The 22,189-nt window shown below is 45.2% G+C and overlaps 1 protein-coding gene across 2 annotated transcripts in view; it reads left to right on the top strand.

Annotated features, from left to right (window-relative positions):
• arhgap22a (Rho GTPase activating protein 22a) overlaps positions 1 to 22,189 on the top strand; it is a 376,947-nt gene that overhangs the window by 31,130 nt on the left and 323,628 nt on the right. The window contains exon 1 of one of the 2 annotated variants that reach the window (XM_078530721.1): positions 16,934 to 16,978. The exons of the other annotated variant lie outside the window; for it this stretch is intronic. The gene's annotated coding sequence lies outside the window, so the exon portion shown is untranslated. Of the gene's footprint in view, positions 1 to 16,933; positions 16,979 to 22,189 lie in introns of those variants that run through there. 2 annotated transcript variants of the gene reach the window in all.

Here is a 22,189-nt window from a genome sequence, read left to right as displayed (position 1 = left end):
TCCCCAAAGCCTGTCCACCACCTACAAGGCACAAGTCAGGAGTGTGATGGAATATTCTCCACTTGCCTGGATGAGTGCAGCTCCCACAACACTCAAGAAGCTTGACACCATCCAGGACAAAGCAGTCTGTTTGATTGGCACCACATCCACAAACATTCACTCCCTCTATCACTGAAGCACAGTAGCAGCAGTGTGTACCATCTACAAGATGCACTGCAGGAATTCATCAAGGCTCCTTAGACAGCACCTTCCAAACCCATGACCACTACCATCTAGAAGGACAAGGGCATTAGATAGATGGGAATACCACCACCTGGAAGGTCCCTTCAAGTCACTCACCATCCTGACTTGGAAATATATCGCCGTTCCTTCACTGTCACTGGGTCAATATCCTGGAACTCCCTTCCTAACAGCACTGTGGGTGTACCTACACCACATGGACTGCAGTGATTCAAGAAGGCAGCTCACCACCACCTTCTCAAGGGCAACTAGGGATGGGCAATAATTGATAAGCCCACATCCCGTGAATTTTAAAGAAGGAGTGAACGCAGGAAGGAAATGTGGAATTCTCTCCTCCCAATGGCAATGATTGCTAACACTTTCAAGGGCAAAGTGGGCAGAATATTATCAGATAAGGGTATCAACGGACATGAAGCAAAGGTGGATAAATGGAACTAAGGTCTCGAACTGTCGTGATCTAATTGAATGGCAGAAGGGGCTCAAGGGGCTGAATGGCTTCCTCCTGTTCCTATGTTCAGAATCAGGAACTACCTTTTTAGGGAGTCCTGCATATACCTCACTGTTTGATTTCAGAAGGTAGATAGAAATTCTGCCTCTCAAAAGTCTCTTTTTTATTATTTATTCATTCATGGGATGTGGGCGTCGCTGGCTAGGCCAGCATTTATTGCCCATCCCTAATTGCCTGTGAGAAGGTGGTGGTGATCTGCCTTCTTGAACTTCTGCAGTCCATCTTGTATAGGTACATCCACAGTGCTGTTAGGGAGGTAGTTCCGAAGTTTTGACCCAGCCACAGTGAACGCACAGCGATATAGTACCAAATCAGGATGGTGAGTGGCTTAGAGGAGTACTTGAAGATGGTGGTGTTCCCATGCATCTGCTATCGTTGTCCTTCTAAGTGGCCAATTCTTAAAAGCAGTGAGGACCATTGGAACCCTTGTATTTGTACCATAACTGCAGGCATTTTAAACAGGCTTCCCTTTCTCTTCATAAACAATAGATCTCCTGCCGATAATTTTTGCCTTCCCCTCTTCTTCATGCTCTCTGTCATATACGCGTTGAATCAAAGAGATTCAATTATCCCAGACACCCAAAGCATATTACAAAATAAACAAGCAATGCATCATTTCAAATGTAAAATTCACTTGTCAAATTTGCCATCACCTAACCTTCCCGATTTATCTTCTCTTCGATTTTTAAAATTTTACTGAGTTCCTACAGTATGGGCTTTCACCAAGGCTCCTCCAAAATCTAGAGTTCTTGGAAAATTTGCTTTTCCAACTAATATCCGTGTGACAGCAGCCACAGCAGTATGACTGGGTGGAGTTAACCAGTGAAGGAGTGATTGGGAATTTTATGATGTGGGGATAAGGAATCAAATTGGTTCAAGTGACCAGTACTATTCAACTGTAAATTGGACAAGTTTACACAAAAGGTTTGGAGGAACATTTTGGATTTATTGAAATATGAATCTTTAAGTTATGTGTGCAAGACTGAAAATCCATGGGGAAACGCTGAGAGTATTCAGTTTCACAATGGTTATCAAAATCCACGCATTAACCCTGATATCATTTCTTCAACTGCATTAAATTCCCAGATTTACACTGTAAGTGTTCACTCTGACCATTCTTATCAAAATAGCATTCCCCAGAGGAATAATGGTGTTCATCGTGTCCTGTAACAGATCAAAGCTCTGTGAAGATTATTAAGTCCCCCTTTAACAGTTCCACCCTCAGGTATAATGTTACCGATTTGCAAATGAAACAAATCAAAGTTCAGTAATTTAGGCAAATAAGCTTAGTTGCAGTTTTACAATATTATGATGAGGACGATTGCAAAAGCATACAATGTACTAACCCAATCAAGTTGTCATCTGTGTGAAGCACTTATTTGACTGAAGAACTGACTATTCACCACTTACTCAATAAGAAATAGTCTACCTTCACCACACAGTTTTGTTGGTGCACAATTCCCGGACTTAAGTGGCATTGCTCACATCATGCTTATCTGTCGAGTTCTTCCAACAAGACCACTTCCACAGGCCTATGGTCGGGATTGCCAACAATGCCTCAGCATTGCCCACTCCATTTATGGCTCAAAGGGTAAAAGAAGTGCCAGTCAGCAACGATCTGATCTCAACAAAACTGGCACCCAACACACACAACCGGCAAAACCAACTGGGCTCCATGTCCATCCTCGTTGGATCAGGCAGGAAGAAAGATGCCTTTTTGCGTTGCCAATCTCAATCGTTATCCAGTGAAGTGCTTGTGGGCAGTCGACAGTTGTGGTTAACTGTGACTTGAGCCGACATTTACCTCCAAGTCTCACCACTTAGCAGCGGTACTGAAAGGGTATCTGTGAAACCCATCCCCTCATCCCACCCCAAAAAAAGAATTACCGTGCCTTCTGTGTTATTTTACACAGGCCAACACACCCACATTAAAATAGCACAGAGGAATTTGGCACAAACGTATTAATGCAAGAAAATGCTAATATTAATTGCTACCCCATGTCTATTTTTCTTTCTCCCTTGGAGTGGAAGGATCTGACCTGGTGAAATGCTCCATTGAATACACTGACAGTTCTCCAACTGACTGCAGTGGATGGGATGTGAGTAAATTCAGAGCCAGAGTGTGAGTGACAGTATATTTAAAGGGAGAGAATAATGAGATGAGTCTTGCCGCAGCTGGCATTAATTCGGTTTGTCATTTCTATCCAAACATCAAAATGTTCACTTTTTAATGTGCGTAGGTTAAAAATAAAACAGCATTCAGCAAATCTTGCCCTCACAGGTTTTCCTGAATGATAGCAGATCTAGATGGGACTCTTCAGGGCAAATTAAATGATTTTAAAAATTAATAAATTTGGGGATTCAATCATAAATTTTCAAATTCCTGTGTCAGTTAATCAGGTATGCAAATTGATTCATCAAAATGTTAACATAATTTGCAGATAGGTACCCAAATGAATTGATAGTTGTATTTAAGTCAAATTAATTTGTCAATCAGTTAAAACCTTGGGAACAAAAGGTTCCTAGTGGAAAAAAAACTGTATGTCTCCATACATTTAAAATGTGACTTACGACTCATTTACGAATACACCCCTCGGAATGAAATGCTGTAATTACAGGACCAAGTGCATTATTCACCAACACATCCCTGAACTACAGACACTCAAACATGTGTAGTCTGCCCAAGATGTCCGAATTCCTGTTGCTGCCAACAACAAAAGAAAGAACGATGTATGCATTACCACAGGCACCATACACAGACAGAAGTATTAACCAGGCTAACTGATGCCAAGCAGAGGGTTACCCTTTGGTAATATTGAGTAATGTTTACATCCTACGTACAATCTCATATTATAGATTCACAACGTTCTTTAAAACTTTCTCGTGCACAAACAAAATATTGTATGAGGTAAGTCAAGTCTGACAACACCTTGAAATTTCATTTATATAGCACCTTTGATGCAGAAATATGTCCCAATGTGCTTTAGAGAGCTGTAATTAGACTGGGTCAAAACCCTGGAACTCCCTCCCTAACAGCACTGTGGGTGTACCTACACCACATGGACTGCAGCGCGGTTCAAGAAGGCAGCTCACCACCACCTTCTCACGGGCAATTAGGGATGGGCAATAAATGTTGGCCTAGCCAGCGATGGCCACATCCCATGACATGAATAGACATGACATCACATAAATGTCTTTTTTTTAAAAATTGGATGTCAAGGCAAAGAAGGAGAAATTAGGAATGGTTGGTCAAAGTGTTGGATAGAGGCGGGTCTTAAAGGAAGAAAGGGGAGTGGAGAAGCCAATAGGTTTTTTTAAACTTGGATTTAAATGGCTGCCAAAGACTGAGTGAAGGATGTACAAATGTCAGAGTCGAACAAAAACAGAGAATGGGAGCTTGGGGTGGAGTGGTGGATAAGGATCAGAAATTCTTATATCTGTAACCCACTGATGTCAAGTAAAGTTACCCTATAACACTTGTGAATGACATTGGCCTCAGTTTTGTAACAACAGTGGGGGAAGAACGGAAGGGGAGAGGTCGAGGAACAAGAGACTGAAATTTATTTCCATGGCATGGTGCAGTTAGAGTGGAAATCTCTGGAAAACACGACAGGAGAGCAGACCTGGACTGAGGACAAATTGAAAAACAATGCAAGGCAGGACTGGGCAGTAAATGGAGGAAGAGGAAGTGAGATTGAGATGGGTAAATAAAAATAGGAAAGAAAACGCCAGTGCGAAAGAGACCTAGGTCAGAAATAGAGAAAAAAAAAGGCAGATTAAAGAGCTGAGATGAAAGTGCGGCTGCACTAAAACAGCTGAAGGGATAGGCCGGGAAAATAAAAATAGTCATTCACAGACAAGCCAAACAGCACTTCTTAGACCACACACACACGCAAAGTGGTAGGAACAAACTGCTCATAATTGTTTTTGCATAGGTGGGCTAATACTTTACAAGGTAGAAAATGCTTTAGCATCAGTACGATGTAACTGAAAACCACAGAGGACATTACGGAAAGTCACTTATGGGATCTGCATTGTTACTGGCCAATCCAAGCGCTGCAATGCGAAGTAACGCTTATACTACGTTTAAATAATTAACATTAAGGGACTAGGTCTGCCTGACTAACAAGACAGCCGCAGTGCACAAATCAAGGGAATTCATTGCATACTTCCTGCACTCAGAAAGTACTTAAGATGGTGAAATTCCTGTAAGCGCACTACAATAAATATTTCTGCTTCACTGTCTCTTCTCAGACAATATGCTTTGATTGTCCTTCATCCCAGTCTGTCACATCGCCAAACCCATGCCCTTATCACCGGCAGGATTCAGTAAAAGCAAAGGAATGAGTATTATTTACAGCAATGGGAGACAGGGGTGTGAGTGGAGAAATGTAAGTGTACTGGCTGTGGAAGTCAGTGTGCCAAAACTTCACAAACCCGAAGGACAGAGTACGAGTGCAATAGGGAATGGAAGATTTACCTCCTGCTTAATATGACCTCTGTTTGAGAGTGCATTAAAGAAAGACTTGCCTCTCTGTGGCATAAGGAAATGACTAAATAGGGGGTAACATTTGCTTGCAATTGCTGCTAGTCATTTTGCGGAAGGCCTGTTTTCTTGAGCACAAATTTAATGGAGATGGGTTGACAACTAAATGGGAAGGTGCTGATTTTCATAAAAAAAGTACAAAAAGAGGCCATTCAATCCATTGTGCCCATACTGGCTCTTTGAGCTATCCAATTAGTCCCATACCCCTGGGTTTCTTTCCCCCTTTCCCAGGATGTATCAAATTCCTTTTGAAAGTTGCTATTGTATCTGAGTGCAAGAGCTATACAATGAATTCCCTTGATTGGTGCATTATGGTTCTCTTGTTAGTCAGGCAGACCTAGTCCCTTATAACAACTCGCTGTGTGAAAACATTTTCCCTCATCTCCCCTCTGGCCTTTTTGCCAATTATAGTAAATCGGTTCTTTAGTTACTGATCCTGCTGCCAGTGGAAATAGTTCCTTATTTACTCGATCACAAGCCTTCCTAATTTTTAACACACCTATTAAGTATTAAGATAAAAGCAAAAACCTGCAGATGCTGGAAATCCAAAACAAAAACAAAAATACCTGGAAAAACTCAACAGGTCTGACAGCATCTGCGGAGAGGAACACGGTTAACGTTTCGAGTCTGTATGACTCTTCAACAGAACTAAGGAAAAATAGAAAAGGAGTGAAATATAAGCTGGTTTAAGGGGTGGGAGGGGGGGTGGGACAAGTAGAGATGGATAGAGGGCCAATGATAGGTGGAGATAACCAAAAGATGTCACAGACAAAAGGACAAAGAGGTGTTGAAGCTGGTGATATTATCTAAGGAATGTGATAATAAAGGTACAGATAGCCCTAGTGGGGGTGGGGTGAAGGGAAGGGTTCGAAATAGGCTAAAAGGCAAAGATAAAACAATGGATGGAAATACATTTAAAAATAATGGAAATAGGTGGGAAAAGAAAAATCTATATAAATTATTGGAAAAAAGGGAGACTGGAAAGGGGGTGGGGATGGAGGAGAGAGTTCATGATCTAAAATTGTTGAACTCCATATTCAGTCCGGAAGGCTGTAAAGTGCCTAGTCGGAAGATGAGGTGCTGTTCCTCCAGTTTGCGTTGAGCTTCACTGGAACATTGCAGCAGGCCAAGGATGGACATGTGGGCATGAGAGCAGGGTGGAGTGTTGAAATGGCAAGTGACAGGGAGGTCTGGGTAATGCTTGCGGACAGACCGAAGGTGTTCTGCAAAGCGGTCACCCAGTCTGCGTTTGGTCTCTCCAATGTAGAGGAAACCGCATTGGGAGCAGTGAATGCAGTAGACTAAATTAAGGGAAGTGCAAGTGAAATGCTGCTTCACTTGAAATGAGTGTTTGGGCCCTTGGACGGTGAGGAGAGGGGAAGTAGAGGGGCAGGTGTTGCACCTTCTGCGGTTGCATGGGAAGGTGCCGTGGGAGGGGGTTGAGGTGTAGGGGGTGATGGAGGACTGGACCAGGGTGTCCCGGAGGGAACAATCCCTGCCCTACTCTATGATGAACAATCCCAGCTTCACCAGTCTCTCTGCATAACTTAAGATCCTTTTCCATTCCAGTAAATTTCTGCACCCTAATGGCTTAACATCCTTGCTGCAGTGCAATTGGCAGAACTGGCATAAAACTCTGGCTGGGGTCTAACCAGTGATTTGGGAAAGTTATGCTGAAGTCGGGACACTCATGATACCAACACTGAGAGGTGAACATTTTCAGCGATCCCTAGTGTGCCAGTCCACCAGTTAGCGACAGAGCAATCTCCAGTGTGCCAGTCCACCAGTTAGCGACAGAGCAATCTCCAGTGTGCCAGTCCACCAGTTAGCGACAGAGCAATCTCCAGTGTGCCAGTCCACCAGTTAGCGACAGAGCAATCTCCAGTGTGCCAGTTCACCAGTTAGCCACAGAGGAATCTCCAGTGTGCCAGTCCACCAGTTAGCCACAGAGCAATCTCCAGTGTGCCAGTCCACCAGCTAGAAACAGAGCAATCTCCAGTGTGGCAGTTCACCAGTTAGCGACAGACCAATCTCCAGTGTGCCAGTTCACCAGTTAGCCACAGAGCAATCTCCAGTGTGCCAGTCCACCAGTTAGCCACAGAGCAATCTCCAGTGTGCCAGTCCACCAGCTAGCAACAGAGCAATCTCCAGTGTGGCAGTTCACCAGTTAGCGACAGACCAATCTCCAGTGTGCCAGTCCACCAGCTAGCGACAGAGCAATCTCCAGTGTGCCAGTCCACCAGTTAGCCACAGAGCAATCTCCAGTGTGCCAGTCCACCAGTTAGCGACAGAGCAATCTCCAGTGTGCCAGTCCACCAGTTAGCGACAGAGCAATCTCCAGTGTGCCAGTCCACCAGTTAGCGACAGAGCAATCTCCAGTGTGCCAGTCCACCAGTTAGCGACAGAGCAATCTCCAGTGTGCCAGTTCACCAGTTAGCCACAGAGCAATCTCCAGTGTGCCAGTCCACCAGTTAGCCACAGAGCAATCTCCAGTGTGCCAGTTTACCAGTTAGCGACAGAGCAATCTCCAGTGTGCCAGTTCACCAGTTAGCGACAGACCAATCTCCAGTGTGCCAGTTCACCAGTTAGCGACAGACCAATCTCCAGTGTGCCAGTTCACCAGTTAGCGACAGAGCAATCTCCAGTGTGCCAGTCCACCAGTTAGCGACAGAGCAATCTCCAGTGTGCCAGTCCACCAGTTAGCGACAGAGCAATCTCCAGTGTGCCAGTCCACCAGTTAGCGACAGAGCAATCTCCAGTGTGCCAGTCCACCAGTTAGCGACAGAGCAATCTCCAGTGTGCCAGTTCACCAGTTAGCCACAGAGGAATCTCCAGTGTGCCAGTCCACCAGTTAGCCACAGAGCAATCTCCAGTGTGCCAGTCCACCAGCTAGCAACAGAGCAATCTCCAGTGTGGCAGTTCACCAGTTAGCGACAGACCAATCTCCAGTGTGCCAGTTCACCAGTTAGCCACAGAGCAATCTCCAGTGTGCCAGTCCACCAGTTAGCCACAGAGCAATCTCCAGTGTGCCAGTCCACCAGCTAGCAACAGAGCAATCTCCAGTGTGGCAGTTCACCAGTTAGCGACAGACCAATCTCCAGTGTGCCAGTCCACCAGCTAGCGACAGAGCAATCTCCAGTGTGCCAGTCCACCAGTTAGCCACAGAGCAATCTCCAGTGTGCCAGTCCACCAGTTAGCGACAGAGCAATCTCCAGTGTGCCAGTCCACCAGTTAGCGACAGAGCAATCTCCAGTGTGCCAGTCCACCAGTTAGCGACAGAGCAATCTCCAGTGTGCCAGTCCACCAGTTAGCGACAGAGCAATCTCCAGTGTGCCAGTCCACCAGTTAGCCACAGAGCAATCTCCAGTGTGCCAGTCCACCAGTTAGCCACAGAGCAATCTCCAGTGTGCCAGTTTACCAGTTAGCGACAGAGCAATCTCCAGTGTGCCAGTTCACCAGTTAGCGACAGACCAATCTCCAGTGTGCCAGTTCACCAGTTAGCGACAGAGCAATCTCCAGTGTGCCAGTCCACCAGTTAGCGACAGAGCAATCTCCAGTGTGCCAGTCCACCAGTTAGCGACAGAGCAATCTCCAGTGTGCCAGTCCACCAGTTAGCGACAGAGCAATCTCCAGTGTGCCAGTCCACCAGTTAGCGACAGAGCAATCTCCAGTGTGCCAGTCCACCAGTTAGCGACAGAGCAATCTCCAGTGTGCCAGTCCACCAGTTAGCGACAGACCAATCTCCAGTGTGCCAGTCCACCAGTTAGCGACAGAGCAATCTCCAGTGTGCCAGTCCACCAGTTAGCGACAGAGCAATCTCCAGTGTTTTGGAAACTTGATACCAAGAAAACCAACTCGGAAAACTAAAATCTTCTATTCCCAGGGTCCTGGAAGCCACAAGCATGACTTGTTTCACTAGTTAGTGACAAGGCTTGTACAGGGGGTGGTCAGCTACAAAACGTTAGAACTAGGCATTTGGAAAATAGCAGTCAGTGATATCCCTCATGCAGCAACAGCAATTCTCTGAAGCCACTTACCTTGCAGGTCTCAATCCCTCAGGAGATGCAAACACCAGTTAATTTGTACCACAGAGCTGCTTCCAGAGAAAAGAAGATAATTCAAAGAAGGTATTAATGCTTCGATTCTATAATTGAAGACAGCAGCCCATTACTGATGGACTACTGTGATAAAGCACCAGTACAGAGGCAGATCAGCAGCATTTTAACTCACTAGAAAGAAAGCGCAAGGAAGTATTAGCAACTTTCACAATCTCATAATGCCCCAAAGTATTTTACAGTTAATGAAGCATTTTTTTTAAGTGTAGTCACTGTTGTGACGTAGGAAGTGTAGCAAATTTCCAGGTTCGACAGGTAGCATTGTGATAATGACCAGAATAACCAGTTAATCTGTTTTGGGGGTGTTGTTTGTAGGGGTTGCCAACCCTCCAAGATTGGCCTGGAGTCCCCAGGGATTGAAGATCAATCTCCAGGAGACTGCTGTGTGCAACCCTGGAGAAAAATCATTGGGATATGAAAAAAGTTTGGTTTTTTTTTAATCATTTTCTTTGAACATTTCTCTTTACCAGATATAAAAATATTGAAAATTGATTTTAATAAAAATGGCTGTTTGGCTGACAGTCAAACATCATCTGATTAGGTCATGAATGCTTTTGCTTACTAATTGGCGTTGGAAGGCAGTGCGTCACAGGGATGGATGTGTCGGCCGACTAATGGCTGGAGCGTGGGGTGCAGGTCATGTGATGAAAGCTCCAGGAATACACTTAATCCCAGTTGGCAGCCCTAGTTGCTTGAGAGATACATTTTGGCCAGTTCACCAGCGAGAACTCCCCTGCTCCTCCTCAAAATGCTGCCATGAGGATCTTTTCGGCCCACCTGAGAGAGCAGATGGATTGTCAGTCCAGCATCTCGTCTAAAAGGCAGACTATAAAACATGTCAACTTATGCGGTGAAATGACTGACAATTCGTCAACGTATTTACGTGGGAGCTGGATATAAGCACACACGAGTGAGAAAGGAATAGAAGGGCACGCCGATCGAGTGAGACGAAGAGGGGTGGGAAGCCAGTCATGTGAAGCATGAACACTGGCCTGGACCAGCTGAGCTGTAAATTCGATATAATTCACCTTTTCTTTAACAATTTTATGCGCACAGTTGGCAGACCACACATACAGAACATTAAAAAAAATAATAAATTACATGCATTTGAAAAAGACATAAAATCTTTTATTGATGAAATTATTAAGAGTCGTATACTGTTGTACCTTTTTCGCACTATGAGAAAAGTGAACATATTCCTTGTTGAAATAGTTCAACAGACATCATACAGTAAAGCTCCATTGTCCACCCAAATAAACTCTGAATGGGCTGCGTTCACTTGTTTGCGCTCTTCTTATGAATCACAGGCAATGGGCATTCAAAGATAATTAAAAGTCCACAGATATTTGGCCCTGTATGTTACACCAGGACCTCAGGCACTGGAATGAAGATGAGTCTAATTCAGAAAACATAAATTAAGGTTCTATCCTTCTTGGGCTGCGAGGGCGTCAGGAAGAGGAAGATTGGTGTCGGGGGGGCTTTGTTCAGTGAGGAGATGTCGCACGCAAAGCTTTGTCGCACAGACATGCTGGTGGATAAGCAGAAGGGTGGACAATTGGGGCGGGAATAAAGGAGACTCCACGATATTCTTTCCCCAGAGAGTGGTTAGAATGTACAATTCTCTTCCACAAGGAGTAGTTCAGGTGAACAGCATGGATGCATTTAAGGGGAAGCTAGATAAGTGCGTGAGGCAGAAAGGAATAGAAGGATAAGCAGGGAGGACGAAATTAAATAGGGTGAAAGGGGCTTGTGTGGAGCCTAAACTTGCATAGACCAGTGGGGCTGAATGGTCTGTTTCTGTGCTGTAAATTCTATGTCCTATAAACGGGCATTTTAACTCGAGGGAAAATAGTCACAGTAATGTGTGCTAGGATAGCAATTACAAGGAATGGTTTTGCCTTTTCGAGTCAACGTGTTTCCATGGTGTCCCCCAGATATTAACCCTTATTAACCCCCCTCATCCAGAAGTACATTAGAAAACACATGTCTTCCTCTCCGAGGGACAATGTCTATTATTTCACACACACGTTAAGCACAGGCTTATCAACTGCGTGTCCATCTTGACCTCTGTGTCCCTGTCTGCTCCTCTCAAGTATGCAGAGCCCATTGATTGAATTCATGTTGCAGTCACTGCATACATTAACAGGACGATGAGAGACTGCTGCTTGTGCCATGTTAAAGGCATATTAATAACATTGGTCATGGGCCAATTAGGAAAGGGAGCCACCAGCACCCCTGATGTGCGCTCTCGTGATTTATCAACGGTAATCTCTCAAGTACTTAATGGTTAGTTTGGAGCAGAATTAATTCAGGACCAGATAAATAATGCATAAGGGTTTATTTAGCCTGATGTGAGACATCATTCCAGGACTGTCAGTGGGAGTGGATGGCACAACAGTTTTCACTGGTGCAGCTGACCAGAGGGAGTCCGCTGGTGAAGGGGTAATGGTATCAGGAGGTGAAACAGAGTGCGAGAAGGGAGAGTGACGATATGCTGAGTCTTTTAAGCAAGAGGACAGAGGACTGAGAGCATGCTGAGTCCTAAGATAAGGCAGGTTAGAAGAGGTAAGTGCAATATAATACTGTTTGTTTTCTCATTTACCTTAGCTGAGTAGCTGAGGCACAGAGCAGAGATGCAGCAGTTATACTGGTTGTTGTACAGTTCAGTGATACTGGACAAGGATTCACCTTTGTTTTACCATTGTGTTCTCTGTAAAGCTGCAGATTGCTGTTCCATATCAGGAGTATTGATTTGTAACCCTGCTACTGAGTACATGGCTTTTTTGCAAAAAAGTGCAGGAAGGATTAAGTACAAGTTAAGATGTGGTGTAGTGGCAGTGGACTGGCGTGATAGAATGAATTATCTGGACGGAGAGAGAGAGAATGAACAGAAGGATAACTTACAGTGGAGACTCAAATTAGGCTTCAAAGGAATGAAGCAGGAAGCTAGTTTCTTCCTTTCTGCAAGATTAAATTCAACCTAGTGTTTCCCCCCCCAACGAATCTACAGAATGTCAATAAGCTAGGATGCTAGCGAGTAGTTTGCTCCACGTTAAGTGCGTCTTGGAGCTGGCTAATTTATCTGACAATCAGGTCCTGCTGCATCAAGCTTTGCTTCTATTTATTTATTTTACGCACAAGTTTCAAGGGAGCATTAATCTCATCCTGCCCGAGATCCCCCACCGAGAAGGAAAAAGCTTATATTGCAAGATGTGCGAGCAGCCCGAATGAAATATCCACTGGCAGAGACAGGGAATTTTTTTTCAGTTGTTGTACAAACTGAAGGCTCACTGGGCAGGAGACGTATAATATAATAGAGTAGTCGCTCAGGCTGACGAGTACTTCCATTACAGCAATTGGCTGTAGAAGCAGATATGCCTGTGCGATGATCAGACAGGAGTTCTCTCTCTCTCTCTGTGTCTGGAGGCGCCCTTTGCTCGCTGTCAGCAGAAGGATATGCCGAAAGTAAGAGTCCTCATGTATTGATTTCTTCAGCAATAAAGCATTGATCGTCTGTCACAGGAATAGAAATGAAGCAGGATTCCAGCGCCCTCCGAAAGGAGGTTATAAATAATCCATAGTGAAATGGGTTTGCGGTACTGCTGACCAGCTCTCAGTGGCGGAATTTGGTTTGCGAAAGACTTTTAACAGCCGCCACCCCCCCTCCTCGTGTGATAGTACTTTACTCAGCAGACAGTCAGGTTGAGCAGGTTATGTGATGTAAGGGCTCTACAGCTCGATGAGATCACGTCTGAAAATGCTGCAAAAAAAAGTTCGCCCAACCGAACAGCTACAGCATCGAGGTTTCTCGTATAGCCGAGTGACCCAAGCTGTTCCTTCATCCATCACTCTGGGCATATTTCCTCCTTCGTGTACCTCAGGCCTCAATTCTTGGCCTGCCCGAGCTGGGATGTTGAGTGATTAGGTTTCAGTGTTGCTCGTGCTCTCTCTGCTATCCAGCACTAGGTGGCACAGAAATGCTAATAGGTTACTGGAAAAACGCTGAAGGACACGAGAGAGGACTTTAGACCAATTTCTCACATAACAGTAAATCGTTGGTGGCCGGTTGGTGCATATATTCTTTAAAAATTAAGGTTTAAGATGACTGAGGAGTTGGGAAGAGACACTCCAAAAATAAAAACTCCACTCTACCACCTGTTGACTGGAGCCTGAAACTACAATCCAAATGTTTACATGGATAATCTCAATATTAAATATTGACGTAAAGGGTTAACCAAAATTTGTAACAACAGGAAGCACATGCACCACAAGCTTTTTATTAACATATCTAGACATGGGTGACATACATGAGATATATTCAGAGCAGACCTTGAAAGTAAGGAATGACAGAAGGACAGGGAATGTAGACTTCGTGTGGTCAATATGTTCACAGAATGTTCGGTATTTGGAATGGCTGCCAAGTGGAATACTGCAGGTAAATTCCTCAGATTCATTCAGGATCCAGAAGAATGACATAATAAGGGAACTGATCACTTTCCCCCTGAATAAATTCGCTCAGATTGACTGACTCCCTCATTTAAATTTATGTAGTGAAATTACTTTTTATATTTTTCTTATTATTTATTCACTCAGGGGATGTGGGTGTCATTGGCTAGGCCAGCATTAATTGCCCATCCCTAATTGCCCTTGAGAAGGCGGTGGTGAGTTGCCTTCTTGAACCGCTGCAGTCCATGTGGTGTAGATACACCCACAGTGCTGTTAGGAAGGGAGTTCCAGTGTTTTGACCCAGTGACAGTGAAGGAATGGCGATATATTTCCAAGTCAGGATAGTGAGTAGCTTGGAGGGGAACTTGCAGGTGGCAGTGTTCCCATGCACCTGCTGCCTTTGTCCTTCTAAGTGCTAGAGGTCATTGGTTTGGAAGATGCTGTCAAAGGAGCCTTGGTGAGTTGCTGCAATGCATCTTGTGGATGGTACACACTGCTGCCACTGTGTGTCAGTGGTGGAGGGAGTGAATGTTTAAGGTGATGGATGGGGTGCCAATCAAGCGGGCTGCTTTGTTCTGGAAGGCGATGAGCTTCTTGAGTGTTGTTGGAACTGCACTTAGCTAGGAAAGTGGAGAGTATTCCATCACACTCCTGGCTTGTGCCTTGTAGATGGTGGACAGGCTTTGGGGAATCAGGAGATGAGTTACTCACTGCAGGATTCCTAGCCTCTGACCTGCTCCAATTAAGGCCCGCCCAGCGTAAGACATGGCTGGTAGTGCTCAGCGCTACCTGTGTGGGCAGGGGGGAGGAGAGAGAGTTGGGGCCTAGCGCACACCTCGCACATGCACGCGAAAGAGCGCTTCAGTCTCCCTGAGGCACGGAGCTACCTCAGGGAAATTGAATGGAAATTAAAATAATGAAAGAAAAGATTTAGAAATGTATTGAAACACGTCCCCTCCTGTGACTGTGTCACATGAGTGAGGACATGTTTTTATATTCATGAAAATGTATTTATTTATTTAATAAAATGTTCAGAAAAACCTCATCCAGGTTTCCTGAAAAACGCAAAGGCCGCTTGGGCTTTTCGCCTGCCCCCCAGCCTTAAGGTTGGACAGGCAGCGTTTGCAAGCACTTTAATTAATTTCTTAATGGCCTTAATAGGCCGTTTACATTTCGGTGGGTGCACAGCCACCTCCGGCGCGTGCCCGCCGAATGAAGTATCGCAATGACTGCGGGACGCACGCCCAACATCATCGCCCGTCATTTTACACATCAGCGTGTAGGGCCCGCCCCCACACGCCGACCGGAAGATTCTGCCCATGGTTTTATTTAGTGTGTAAAATACCTTTAAGAATAATGCTTGTTAAGGAAGATCACATGATCTTTAGTACCCAATAGGGGAGTAGCACGGGCTACCTCTGCAGTTAGTGGTGTAGAGATAGAGTTCGAAGTGTAAGTGCATGAATAGTTCCTCCTGAGTATCTTTGGAAATAAACTTAAAGTTTCCATCAAAGAAGTGTCTGCTGATCAACTCTATCAATAGGACCAACTCGGCCACCACTCACAACAACTCCTCTGAAGCTTCTTGGGACGTTTTGCTTGGTGCTCCTTGAATGCAAGCTTTTGCTGTTGTTGTTGAAAGAACTCTGATGTGAAATTCACCCGGTATATTTTATTGCTTTTGATGTTGGGATAAAAACACACACCACTGCAAAGTTGACATTTGGGTGCATACGAACAGGGACGGCATTGGGCATGACGGTGATGCTACCTGTTATTAGACGTGGATTGGAAGTTGGCCTAACCATGGGTCTGGGAGTAGTGGGGAGCGCCTGTGATCTGTGGGACTGTAACCAGGTGTAAGCCTGCAGCTTCGGGATGAGAGGAAGGAAAAAGGCGAGGGGTCAAAAAAAACTTCAAAAATCTAACAGCAAACGTGATTGTTGCCCACGAATCACTGGTGTTGTTGTCGAACATTCCTGTGCATGCAAGACTGCTACTTCATCTTGGAAGATGCTGCACCTGGTGATACCTCCCTTTCCAGAGGCTTATTGCATTGCTCTAGCAGCGGAGTTGATAGGTGCAATGAGTTTGGACTGCCTGACATGCAAGTTTCAAGCAGTTCTTCAACAAAGTATGATGCGTGTAATTCATTTATTACAGGTAACTCCACTGCTGTGAGGTATACCCAATGTACTGGCTTCCAGCTTTAAATATACAAAGTATGTTATTCTGCCAATGACCGATTCAGGCTAAAAGTTATTAAAAGAAATATGAGAGCAAAAATATAGCCCATGTTTGTCCCCTGTTCATCCACACAATTAGACTACCAAATCTGACTGCCCCCAAATCATTGAAGCCCACACTTAAGCCACAGTTCCAGAGATTTTGATAGAATAAATATGCAGAAACCTTTTCCCTAGGCAGGAGGCTTGGTAACCAGGGGATACAGATTTAATGTAACCAGCGGTGAGTAAAGGCACTACCTGAAAGAGTGTTAGAAGCAGTAACTTCCAAAAAAAGAATTGACTATATACATTGCAGTGCTATGGGGGAAAAGGGAGTGGAGTGGGATGAATCAGCTCTTTCACAGAGCTGGAACTGGTATGATGGGCCAAATGGCCTCCTTCTGTGTTGCATGGTTCTATAATCCTGTTATATTTGGGACTCTAAACTTTGAGCACGAATCCCTAATATAACAGACATTGTCCTTTCCTCACCATTAAAAAACAGGTTTGCTGCATCAGTGATTCCTCCAAACATGATTCCCTTCTTTTTAATCAGTCTGCAACCTCCATCCGACCAAATAACTCATTCAGCCCTGGATCTTTGGCTCCCGCTCAACATGCCTGGATTCCCTGAAGATGCTTTCAAACTTCCCCCACACAGATGCTTCACGCTTTTGCGCAGATGGATGCTCCAGGCTCACAAACGCACTCTCCAAGGCTTCCCTCTCAAGAATGTTTCAACTCCCGGAGAATGACTGCCGGTTTTCCCTGCACCGATGAGAACTGAATAAGCCTTCCTGGAGGTGGCATAGTGAATTCCTCAGTGAGCGTTGTAACCCACATCGACACTGTGAGCTTATTCCACTCCTCACAAATAGAATTACTGGAGTCTTTAGTAAGTACATATACTCACTCGTATATAAAGAAAGCAAGTGGGGCGGCGGTGGGGTGGGGGAGGTGAGGAGAATTTCCTTTTGCTCAGGGACTTGCTGTGGCCTGGAATGCACTGCCTGAAAGTGCGGTGGAGACAAATTCCATAATGTTCCAAAAGGGAATTTGATATATACTTAAAAAAGAAAAGTTTGCAGGGCTAGGAGGAAACAGGTGTGGGACTAATTGGATAGTTCTTTCAAAGAGCTGGCATAGGCACAAAGGGCCAAATGGCCTCCTCCTGTGCTCTGTGGTTCTATGAACAGTAACATACTGTAAATCTTTTAGTGAAAACCCAACCAGGCTCTGCATCTAGAGTTGCCAACTGGGATTGAGTGTATTCCTGGAGGTTCCATCACATGACCTGCCCCCACAGACTCCAGCCATTAGTTGGCCAACACATCCATCCTTGTGACGTACGGCCTTCCTACACCAACTGGAAAGCAAACAAGACTCATTACCCAATCAGATGATTCTTGACTGTCAGCCAAACAATCTTTCTTTCCAATTTTCAATATTTTTGATATCTGGTAAAGAGAAATGTTCAAAGAAACATTTTTTAAAAACTTTTTTAACGTCCCGATGATTTTTCTCCAGGGTAGCACACAGCAGCATCCTGGGAGATTGATCTTCAATTCCTGGGGACTCCAGGCCAATCCTGGAGAGTTGGCAACCCTACCTGCAAACCTTAATTGATGGCTTTGTTTTTTAATTTTCAAGGCTACAGTTATCTTCTAACAATTTTACTGGCTGCTGCGGCTTAGTTGGTACCACTCTCTCCTGAGCCAGAAGGTTGTGGGTTCAAGCCCCAGTCCAAAGACTTGAGCACAGAATCTTGGCTGACACTCCAGGAGTACCGAGGGAGAGCTGCAGTGTCAGCGATGCTTTTTTTCAGATGAGACGTTAAACTGAGGCTCCATCGACTCTCTCCGATGTACAAAAGCGATGCCTTGTTATTCTTCAATTGTATAAGCGATCGCTAACCACACGTTCGAAGGGTTGCCAGCAATGGGCAGTAACTGGGGCTCTTGGATCAGATAATCTTTTTAAAGTAAACTTTCCAATGGAGGAATACTAGATAATGGTGGGTTTTTCTGGTCTTGCCAGCGGTGGACATTGTTGTGGGCGGGCGAGTGACCAAAAGCCAATTGATTTTTGGCTGCTCTCCAAATTTTCCCATCCAACCCACGATGTTACCTGTGCTGGTGGGACCAGCCAATGAGAGGAAGCTAAGCACTCAATGCCCAATCCTTTGGGTTTTGCAATCAAGTTAAAAATCCTTTTATTTATTCTTTCACAGGATGCAGGCACCGCTGGCTAGGCCAGCATTTATTGTCCATCCCTAATTGCCCTTGAGAAGGTGGCGGTGAGCTGCCTTCTTGAACCGCTGCAGCCCATGTGGTGTAGGTACACCCACAGTGCTGTTAGGAAAGGGAGTTCCAGGGTTTTGACCCAGCGACAGTGAAGGAATAGTGATGTCGTGCCAAGTCAGGATGGTGTGTGGCTTGGAGAGGACCATGCATCTGCTGCCCAGGTCCTCCTAGGTGGTAGAGGTAGCAGTTTTGGAAGGTGCTGTTGACGGAGCCTTGGTGAGTTGCTGCAGTGCATCTTGTAGATGGTACACACTGCTGTCACTGTGCATCAGTGGTGGAGTGAGTGAATGTTTATGTTGGTGAATGGGGTGCCAATCAAGCAGGATGTTTTGCCCTGGATGGTGTTGAGCTTCTTGAGTGTTGTTGGGGCTGCACTCAATCAGGTAAGTGGGAAGTATTCCATCACACTCCTGACTTGTGCCTTGTCGATGGTGGACAGACTCTGGGGAGTCAGGAGGTGAGATACTCACCACAGGATTCCCAGTGCCTGATCTGTTCTTTAATCCACAGTATTTATATGGTTAGTTCAGCTCAGTTTCTGGTCAATAGTAACCCCTAGGATGTCGATAATGGGGGATTTCAGAATGGGGTAATACCATTGAATGTCAAGGAGGTGTTGGTTCGATTCTGTCTTGTTGGAGATGGTGATTGCCTGGCACTTGTGTGGCGTGAATGTTACTTGCCGCTTATCAGCCCAAGCTCCAGTAAGAAGATTTGAATTTGGGAGTGAAAGCATCAGTTCTTATTCAAGTTTATTTCGGCTGTGAAACTGGGGTAAACCCAGACAATTTTAATGTGACATAGCTCATCTTGTGTATAGTTTGAAACCTTTCTGTGTGAGAGGCCCCTACACAAGATCGGGGAAACCCTGCAAATATTGACTCACCCCGTAGCATGTTCCGCAAACCCTGACACGTATTCCCAGTGACCCTGTTCAAATATTGATGCACTCTCCAGGCTCCTGCAAACATCGACACACTCCTAGGGATCCCTTTTAAACATGGACTCACTCCTTGAGAGCCCCTTGTAAATATGGAAACATTGCTGGACACCCCCTGCTATAATGTGCACTAAGGGAAGGTTTACTATGCATGTTATGTGGGGGAAAAGTTTTAAGCTTGTCCTTCATAAACCTAGTTTTCAGCTACAATTAGTCTGCCAGTCATCTACCCAAAGGAAATAGTATTACCATGTTAGAAAACTTGCTTTATTAGTGTACAACCACAGCATGCAACATATGTGGCTAAACGTAGATGTCAACTGTAGCTCAGCTGGTAGCCTGCTTGCTCCTGTGTTAAAAGGTAGTGGGTTGAAGCCCCAATCCAGAGGCCTGAGCACAAAATTTAAGCTGACACTCCGGGAGTGCTGCACTGTGCCATCTTTTGGATAAGACGTTAAACCGAGCCACGTCTGCCCTCTCAGGTGGACATTAAAAATTCCATAGCATTATGTCGTGGAGTTCTCCTTGGTGTCCAGGCCAATATTATTCCCCAACCAAAACCACTTGATAGATTATCTTGTCATTAGCTCATTGCTGTTGTGGGACTCTGCCACATGCAATGTGGCTGCCATGTTGAAGTGACGACAATATAAAAGTGTGTCCTTGGACCTAGAGTGCTTTGGGTCATCATGAGGTGCTATATAAATGCAAGTCTTTCTTCCTTTCTAGTCTGCAGAAACCTAGAGAGATTTGTTGGCAGCAAATAGTAAAGCCAGCCCCAGATAGGTATCTGATGACCTTATGGGATCTGGGACTTTATAGCCAATTCAAATCTTAAGGCGTAAGCCAAAGAAGTCCTTTGAGCTGAATTATTTGAAGAAACCATTTCACTTGAATCTGTCCTCTGATGCACAGTGACAGATTGTCACCACTACGAACATCTTAATTACGAGGCGACCAAAGGTACTGCCTGACAATGCCAAATTAAAGTGGCGTTTCCAGTGATGCAACCTTCATCATAAATGCCATTGAACAGAATATATTACGTCTTCCTTTGATGGAATTACCGCAAATTGTCTCTTCAGAGTTTTGCCAGGATTTATTTTTGTTTTAACTTTGTCAGAGTTTTTAACCCAGCCTCTATCCCACACTTCCTGATAGATGTTTTAAACCTCTGTTTTTGGTAAGTTCCTCTTTTCTAGTGAAGAAATAGGAGACAAAACTTGAAGCAATTAGTTCTCTGTTTGATAGTCACATATTGTTGCACTGTAAAGAATAAATTAGGAGCATTAAACACATTCAGTAGCATCCAATATTCATTGAGAATAACACAGGTGGGTGTGTATTACCAGACTGTGCATCACACAATGAGGCATCAAAGTTTGGAAGATTCATAAACATTATGCGGAACTGGAGACTACAGTCTCCACCCCCTGAACACCCTTCCAATTATTTAATTAACCTTTATAATTCTTGAAAGTCCACTGTGTCATTATGTACTATTCCCTTCTGCTCTCAGAGCTCTTTCTGTTCATTTTATTTGATGTCTACAGCACCTTACTAGTTGACTGTAATAGAAATTCTGTTTCATAGTACATTGCGACAGAAAGTCAATAAAATCATCTTTTTTTTTTGTATCTCATGATAGTTATGAACTCTTTCCTTCTCAATGTGACCACATTCCCTTTTCTACTGAAGGTGGTAACTCCATATTTGAAATACAGGCAATTCATTTTTTTTAAGTGTAAGCCATTGGCAAACCAGCCCACGATGTTCTGACTAGGCTACTGGAACTGAGCATGTCCAGGCTTAATGGCCTTGCGCATGCTCAGTTCCACTAGCCCAGCCCATTGAGAGTTGGAGCCCCAGCTGATATTCGTTTCCATATCTTGGGGTACTTGCAGCCACAGACCAGGAATTGAACAAGGGCCTTCTCAGTCCTTGTTGTCAGATGCTGTGGCAGAATTTTCTGTGGCCAGGTGGAAGTGATGTGTGCGGATATGGTAATGCCCCTGAAACTGACGTTGGGTTGGAATCCAGGCAACGCCCGCCCTCTTCCAGCTTTCCCCAGGTGTGCTCCGAGTTCAGCTCCCCCCTCCCCACCACCCTTGGGTCACGAAGCAGTTGAGCCAATTAGAATAAAAACTTTTCAGAGCCTTTTTAACCCTGGATTCATTTTTTTCCCCTCCAAAGCGCATAGGGTTCTACACTGTTCCTGCACCTCGTCAGGGACACTGAGGCGCGTGCACAGTGGGAGGAACTTCTTCAGTGAAACTGACAGGCTGAGAAGGCTTTAATTAGTTATGCTGGAGAGCTCCTGCCATGGCCAGGTGAGAGGTTGCTGTTCAAAGCACGTCTTCTCTCAGGCAGCATCTTCACTGCTCGGTGGGTGATTGCCAACTCCTTGGAAGGCACTTTGCTTGCCCAGCACCTCACTCACCTCTGCTGCTAGCCTTCACCACCTTATGGGAGCAGCTTCTGCAGATCCAACTTCCACCTCTGGTGAGGGCCAAGAGCAGAAGTGACATCAAGGCCAACTTTTCCAGCAGTATCAGGAGCAACACCAGCAGCTGCACCAGCTGCCTTCTCCTCCACCCCATGCCCCCCCCCCCCTCCCCCCCACACACCCCCCCCTCCCCACCCCCAGAGGGCAGAGTGGATGGACACCAGCTGGAAGGGGACAAGGCCCCTCAACAGAGGGTCTACAGGGCAGAGGGTCAGCTTTCTCAACATGTCTGAACACCAGTGCCTCAGGACACTCGGGCTTTCGTGGCAGGGACATCTGCAACCTCTCGAGACAAAACCTCCTGCCCCCTGGACCAGGTGGGCATGCATTGCCAATGGCCAACAAGGTGCCCATCGC

This window comes from Cetorhinus maximus, chromosome 27, assembly GCF_964194155.1.
Source record: "Cetorhinus maximus chromosome 27, sCetMax3.hap1.1, whole genome shotgun sequence".
Lineage (NCBI taxonomy): Eukaryota > Metazoa > Chordata > Chondrichthyes > Lamniformes > Cetorhinidae > Cetorhinus > Cetorhinus maximus.
This window is presented reverse-complemented; position numbering and strand designations above follow the sequence as displayed.